This window comes from Zingiber officinale, chromosome 7B (assembly GCF_018446385.1).
Source record: "Zingiber officinale cultivar Zhangliang chromosome 7B, Zo_v1.1, whole genome shotgun sequence".
NCBI lineage: Eukaryota > Viridiplantae > Streptophyta > Magnoliopsida > Zingiberales > Zingiberaceae > Zingiber > Zingiber officinale.
This window is the reverse complement of record NC_055999.1, coordinates 45146871-45155058: the sequence shown is the minus strand read 5'-3', so window position 1 is coordinate 45155058 and position 8188 is coordinate 45146871.

Sequence of the window (8188 nt, the reverse complement as noted above, 5' to 3'; positions counted from 1 at the left end):
GTTCGGGATATGCAAACCAAGGATTACAGGGCAGGACTTATAGACTTGCAGAACAGGGTAGCGGGACCCAAGCATACAGGTCGGGATATGCAAACCAAGGATTACAGGGCAGGACTTATAGACTTGTGGAACAGGATAACCGGACCAAAGCGTACAGGTCATGATGTGCAAACCAAGGATTACAGGTCAGGACTTATAGACTTGCAGAACAGGATAGCCGGACCAAAGTGTACAGGTCGGGATATACAAACCAAGGATTACAGGCCAGGACTTATAAACTTGCGGAATAGGATAGCTGGACCAAAGCGTACAGGTCAAGATATGCAAACCAAGGATTACAGGTCAGGACTTATAGACTTGCGGAATAGGATAGCCGGACCAAAGCGTACAGGTCAGGATATGCAAACAAAGGATTACAGGTCAGGACTTATAGACTTGCAGAACAGGATAGCCGGACAAAAGCGTACAGGTCGGGATATGCAAACCAAGGATTACAGGTAAGGACTTATAGACTTACGGAACAGGATAGTCGGACCAAAGCGTACAGGTCGGGATATGCAAACCAAGGATTACAGGTCAGGACTTATAGACTTGCGGAATAGGATAGCCGGACCAAAGCGTACAGGTCGGGATATGCAAACCAAGGATTACAGGTCAAGACTTATAAACTTGCAGAACAGGATAGCTGGACCAAAGCGTACAGGTCGGGATATGCAAACAAAGGATTACAGGTCAGGACTTATAGACTTGCGGAACAGGATAGCCGGACCAAAGCGTACAGGTCGGGATATGCAAACAAAGGATTACAGGTCAGGACTTATAGACTTACGGCACAGGATACACGGACCAAAGCGTACAGGTCGGGATATGCAAACCAAAGATTACAGGTCAGGACTTATAGACTTGCAGAGCAGGATAGCCGGACCAAAGTGTACAGGTCGAGATATGTAAACCAAGGATTACTGGATAGGACTTATAAACTTGTGGAACAGGATATAAGGACCAAGATGTACAGGTCGAGATATGTGGACTAGGGCTTACAGGATGGGATCTACAGGACAAGATACGCAGAACAGGATACACGGACTAAAGACGTACAGGTCAGGATATGTGGATGAAGGCTTACAGGTCAGGGTAAGATACGGAACAGGGCCGTGCATATGGGACGAGACTTAAGAAACGGTAAGAAAAGGCCTCGATTGGCAGGGCAGTAGGCGCAGGTCGGGATCTACAGGACAAGATACGCACAACAAGATATACGGACCAGAGACGTACAAGTCGGGATATGTGGACGAAGGCTTACAGGTCAGGGGTGGTAGGCGCAGATCTGAATCTACTGAGATAGTCCGAATAGCAAATGCAGGGCAGGACGTATAGATCTAGATTTGTGGGACAACAAACACAAGCCGGGCAATGCACCAGGGAATGCAGGTCTTGGTGTACAGGTCAAGATTTACAGGTACGAAGAGTCTAAGGTTAACAGACTAGAGCGAACAGGCACTACACGACAATCAAGCCAAAGAATAATAACAACCCGTTAGAGAATAATCACCACATGTCAGGGAATATGCTAACGGTCTGTGGCTCATTGCCTCCTGATCCTTCCTCAGACCTATAGAAAGATGCCACGTGTCATTCACCACCTGACAAATCCTGACACCCGACATTCCCTGACACTCGTCAGACTCCAGAAGCACCCACTTCCATATAAAAAGGGAGGCTTTGTCCCTACGCAGGTACGCTCACTCATCTTTTCATTCTTGTCTTTTACTTTTCGTCCTTTCATTGTGCTTCTGGGGAAAAAGTACCTGATTTGAGCATCGGAGGGCCTGACCCGGGGACTTTCCCCCTAGTTCTTGGTCTCTAACGTAGAGGCAGCTTGTCTGAGTGTGCGTAGAACCCTCGTGTCGTCGTCCCCGTCATCACCCTCCGTCATCTGCTTGTGGGAACCTTTCCAGGAGGTACCAGGTCACCCAGGCATCTCAACGACTTTCCGTCAACACCGACGACAGCGCGGCCAGCCTCTGTCTGACTCATCTTCCGGACGGGATCACACGACTAAACCAAATTAGTTCATGAGTAAACCAAATAGGGTCCAACTCTTTCATAAGAGATGTGGTCCATTCACACTTCTATTCTGACAAATATTTTCATATTTGTATTATGTATGGTCTAACCAAATATTTATTTTTTAATCTGAGAATCCTATTCTCTAACTTGTTTTATAATTTTAGAGACTCTAATGCGTGTGACCCAATAGATTTTTGATTTATCTTGGTCATCCATAATTAACTACTTAATTAGAAATGATCATGAATGGCATCTAACAGTATATCATGATCCCCAATTAATCGAAAAATTAAAGTTGATCTCAAAACTAATTCTGAATCCTTCAGCAGCTACCGTAAGTTGTTCCTCGTTGCTTTCACTCGTCTTATACCCACTTGGTTCAGGACATGGTCTATGTGTCTACCCCCACTAGGCTGACTATGCCACACCTAGCCCAAGAATCATTTCTCGCTCTATGAATTCAAATTACTCATACATATATACAAGAGTCTCATACTCTTAACATGTGATGCTTTGGCCAAAGACTTTACGTCTCCTCGCAAAAAATGGTGAATACTTTTTAGACTATCCAAACATATTCGGGCACTTCAACTTATACCCAATTGTCTCGGGTCCACACCTCCAAAGAGATGCTTGCTTAAAATGTCAAAGTATAAGCCTCCATGACCAAGGTGACTTGTATACCTCAAGTCTAAGGAAACTTGCACTCGAGCTGCAGTAGAGACTTCACAAACATATCCATATATGTAGAGAACCATATGAAGTCTTATAGCAGGTCACTCCAATAAATTAGTAACCATAACTAGCATTCACGTTTAACTCTCGACATTCTAATGTCTCTAGTTAGTGAAAAACAGCTGCTTGGTCGAACCGAGTATAACTCATGCTAGTCTTATAGATTGATGATGTCTGAATGCACCAATTCTACGACTAGGGAAATTCTAATACGTTCATAATTTATACATGTAGAGATAATCACAAGTTGTGATCCAATCATAAATTCTCTCATACTATGAATTCTATTGCGGACATTCAGTAAACACTACAAGAAAATTACTTTTTTGCAGTGCGCTATTAACAACGCACATTAAAAGTGTTCCTTTAATAGTATTATTAATGACGTGCATATTGATGTGCGTTGTTAGTAGCATAAACTTGGAGGAAAAAAAGAGACATTAACAGCGCACATTAAAAGCACACTGTTAATATTATTATTAATGACATGCATATTAATATGCACTATGAATAATAAATAACAACTGAATTATAAGAAGCGCTATTTTTATTTTTTTCCACCTCTTTCTTTTATTTCCGCCTCTTTCTTTTATTTCTTTCCCAAAACCCTCATGCCTCAACTCTCAGCCCTCCTCACACCTCGACTCTCTGCCTCCTCCTCACCACCTCCTCCTCGCCGCCTCAACTTTCCACCATCTTCTCCTTCGTGGCTCAACCTCTGAATCATTCAGGGGTGGGTGTCATGGGTGATTAACCCGTCAAGTAGTGGAATGATCTGGTCCTAGGCCCTGATCACCTTCCGCTAGACTGACAACATGATGGGGGTTTTACAATGTCATCGAGTATGGACCCATCTCCGAGGGTCCTATTGCATATGAGACATTGGATCTAGCGACGAAGTTCGCCGATGGCGCGATGCAGATGTTCGAGAAGGTGAAGCTACTAGAGGGGACGACGTGGTGAACTAGGTGTGGCAGGTTGGGGAGGAGGTCGTGGATGGCATGCCCCAGAAGGATGATTTCAAGCCAGAGAATTTTCAATCAATGGGGACGGTGGATCTCCTTAGTGGAGGAATCTCTATTGCTGGGTCTTCAACATCCAGAAGCAAAATTGTAGTGAGGTTTTAGGGATTTCCATCTTGTTGTTTACTCAAAAACTCCACTCTGGTAGCAAAAATAACTTCTTTTAAGATTGAACACCTTTACACAATTAGATTATCTCAAGGTTAAAGTCCATCCTTCATTTATAAAGGAAAGAAGATCAAAAATGAAGGCATGAAAATATTTATCATTGAAAATATGCAAAGAACTTGTATAACTGAAATTGATTCTATTTTCAAAGGGAGTTCGAGGAATTTAAGGTGAGAATAAATGCCCTGGTTGCTTAAGCACAAAAGGTTCCAAAAGAAGGGTGGACAATGCAGGATGGAATACCCTAGCCTGGAAATAATGTCCATAACTTCTCTGTAGATTGGATGGATCCATGGTTCAGTGACAAAAGATATATTGATAGGTTTTAACAATTAGATGTGCATAGATAACCTCGTTCTTGTTTTAAAATTGGTTTGTTCGGTAGTTATTCAAATAGTTTGTTAACTATGTTGAAATTTAACAATTAAATAAGATAAATGTTCTTATGACACTATAATTTCCAATTATTTCTGTTGTCAAATGGAAAAGAAAGCAATTGCAAGTTTGGAAGTATCTCATTGGATATCAATAAAGTGCTTCATTTTGGGGTTGATTCCTCGTGTCAAATCTTAAGCTAAATTGCCTTTTTGTATCAAATGTTTCTATACAAACTTTAGATGCAAACTGAGTTGGTTGAATCTGATCCAATCACAAATTGGTTTAAAAATCTTGATGTTGTTTTCTCATAAATTAGTTCTTGTTATCATTTTGTATGAAGAATAAATCTTGATGTTGCTTTCTCATAAATTATCTCTCTTTTTTTTTTAAGAAAGAAATATAAGAATGTCCACTCGAATCTCAAACCACAACTAATATTATTAATGATGCAATTAGCATTGTGTTTGGCAAGGAAGCTCAAGATAGAGTGAGCGAAATGGGCTTTGGAGTTTCTCAATGATGCAATAGGAAGCACGGTCGCATGATTATCTAAATTTAGAATATTGTGTGATTGATACATATTCTACTAATTTGTATGGATTGGAAGTTTAATCCTTGTTATGTAAAAGCTAGTTTGTTAAAGATTTCGTATCTTATTTTAGATTTTCAGACCTTAATTTGGTATAATGACAAACAATGACTTTTATTAATTTTGTGTAGATTAGATTTGTACTAAATTTGTTGTAAAATTCTGGTTATTGTTTTTGTCAATGAAATTAATTTTTTAAAAATATAGATAAGAACATCATAGCGTACCTTTGCACGCCACAGATTAGAATATTAATAGCATGCATTTGAATGATGCAAAAAATGCATTCCATAACACACAACACATGTTGTGGATAATAATATCTGCAGCACACAATGCACGCTGCGGATAATCTAGGACTTTCAATAGCTTTTAATTGTGCAATGTACAATGTGTTGAGACACTTCATAGCTAAAGGGGGTGAATAGCTTGCTTCACTTCGATGATGATGATGCAGCTGATAAACTTGAAGCAAAGCTCGCCAATGCTGACATAAGGATTTACTTGGTATCCACCTCAAGATGAGGTCACTAATCAAAAGATCCACACATGAGCACACTCTCCACTATCTAAACACTCCTTCTCGAAAATAATCTGAAGGTGGAGAAACCTCATTTAAATAAGAACAAGAAATACAACTCGAAACAAGAAGTAAATACACAAATACAAATGAAAACCTTTTTACTTGATCTCTTGTTGCTTGTGAATGCTTTTTGGAAGCTTGGAAGTGCAGCAACACCTTAGCCCTAAGATTCTAAGAACTGGCAGAGAAGATGGAGTGAAGAGTTGTGGCATTTGAACTCATCGTCGCCTTTATATTTGTGCTTTAAGGGCTCCCAATTGATTGAGTCTGCTCCCAATCAATTGTCACATCAAATCCCAGTGATCCTAGTCGTCCAAAGCTCGCAACCTATGCAACGGTCATATCCCAATTGATTGACCAATCGAATAGGGAGGCTTCAATTGATCAAATGATTGATTCAGAGCAGCTTTATGCTCTCGCAACAAGCCAAGAATCGATTGACCAATCGATTTCGACTCCCTCGTGTCTTCGCAAGAAAATCAACTCCAATCGATTGGCATATCCATTGGGGAGCATACTGTGCTCTCACGAATTCCCCCCAATCGATCAACTGATCAATTAGGACTTGGTTCAATTAATCGATTAACCAATCCTAACTTGCTAAACTCAAGTCTAGGGTTCCCTTTCCCAACATCTGGTCAACCGTGACCTGTTGGGACTTCCTTATGCCTAACATTCGATCAACCTTGACTTGCTGGGACTTTGTCACCAAGTGTCAGGTCAATTCTTTGACTCACTTAGAGTTTTCTCCTTGTGCTAAGTGTTTGGTCAACGTTTGACTCACTTAGACTTTTCTCATAGTGCTAAATATTCGTTCAACCTTGACCCACTTGGATATACAGTCTCATGCCAAGTGTCTGGTCCTTCATGACCCACTTGGACTTCTAAACATCAGATGTCCTTTCAACCTTGACCCATCTAGGTTTCCACATACTTAGCTTCACTCACCAGTATTTTCCTTCTTCCTATCTTCACTCACTAGGGCTTTCACCTAGCTTCACTCACTAGGATTTTCCTTCTGCCTAGCTTCACTCATTAGGGCTTTCACTTGGCTTCACTCACCAGTATTTACCTTCCTCCTAGCTTCACTCACTAGGGCTTTCACCTAACTTCACTCACCAGGAGTTTCCTTCTGCCTAGTTTCACTCACTAGGACTTTCACAACTGTCTGGCTTCACTCACCAGGACTTTCCAAACCAAGTATCCGGTCAACACTGACCCACTTGAATTTTCATCTTATTCCAACCTTCCCATTGGACTTTCCCTTCCCTAACCTCCAATTAGGACTTCCCAGTCAAGTATTCGGTCAGCCTTGACCTACTTGACTCTTCTTCACATTAAACTGGTCAACCTTGACTAATCTCCCTAAATGGATAATTACACCTACAATCTCCATATATTATCAAACATCAAGACTTCAAACTTAGTCAAACTAGTCAAGCTTGACCTAAGGAAATTGCACTAATAATCTCCCCCCCCTTTTTTTATGTTTAACAATACGTTTAAGTTAGGCTAATCCCATAGCCTCAATTTTCTTTTTCATGTCAAAGCATGAATAAGGGTTTCGTTCATTCTCTCCCTTTACATAAGGGTTTCACAATCTCCCCCTGTGAATATAGAGAATTTCCTAACTTAAACCCTACATTCTCCCCCTTTGACATACATCAAAAACTCTTCTCCTTAAGAGTTATCTCATATTGTTTACAACCTCACTTATTATTAACAACATCACAATAAAAGTCACATACCTTTCATTGTGCTCAATGCTCACCCTAGAGCATACCTCTATTGTACAATGCTCATCCTAGAGCATTCATAATAATAAAGGTTTACAATCTTCCAATGTTTTGTTAAAAATAAATTCATTTTTTTAAGCAATAGCTCCCCCTGAAAACATATTCCAAATTTTCATCATTGCACCAACAATGACTTGGAATTCTTAAACCTTTAGGAAACTCAAAATTTAAAATTTTGAGGTTCAATATTCAATATTGAATGCAAACCTCTGCCTAAACTTTAACTTAGTCTTCTTTAATCACTTTTTTTTCTTATTTTCATCAAGAAAACTACCTTAAATATTCATAAATAAGTTTCATAGGGTTAAGGATGGTTAATGTGACTCAAGGTGGCTTAATGGACTGAAATCATACCAACACAACCAAAATTAGATTTTCAAATCCATTAAAGTTGAGATTTAATTGATCAAAGCTACTTAATCGATCAACTAATCGATTTTGCGAGCTTCTATTCACAAAAAAAGCAGGTGAATCTATCAACTGATCGATCCACATGGTGTCAATCGATCGACTGATTGATTCTGCAAGGCTTTGCTCGTGAAAACCCCAGTTTAATCGATAAACGGATCGATTGAACCCCCAATCGAACGATCGATCGATTGGGTTTTTGATTTTTCCAAAATCAGCTTTTGGCCAAATTTTAGAAATCCCTAAATAATTCTATGTTTTTCTAAAAATAACAAAATTTTGTGTAGACATTATTTAAGCCATATACTATCAGGGAAAAATAATTTTATAAGAAAATAACCCCTATTTTTTAAAGATTTACACAAAACTCAAAGTCATTGAAAACTTCAATGTTTCTTCCTAGTTTGTGTATAACTATACAATGGTGAGTCCTATAAAA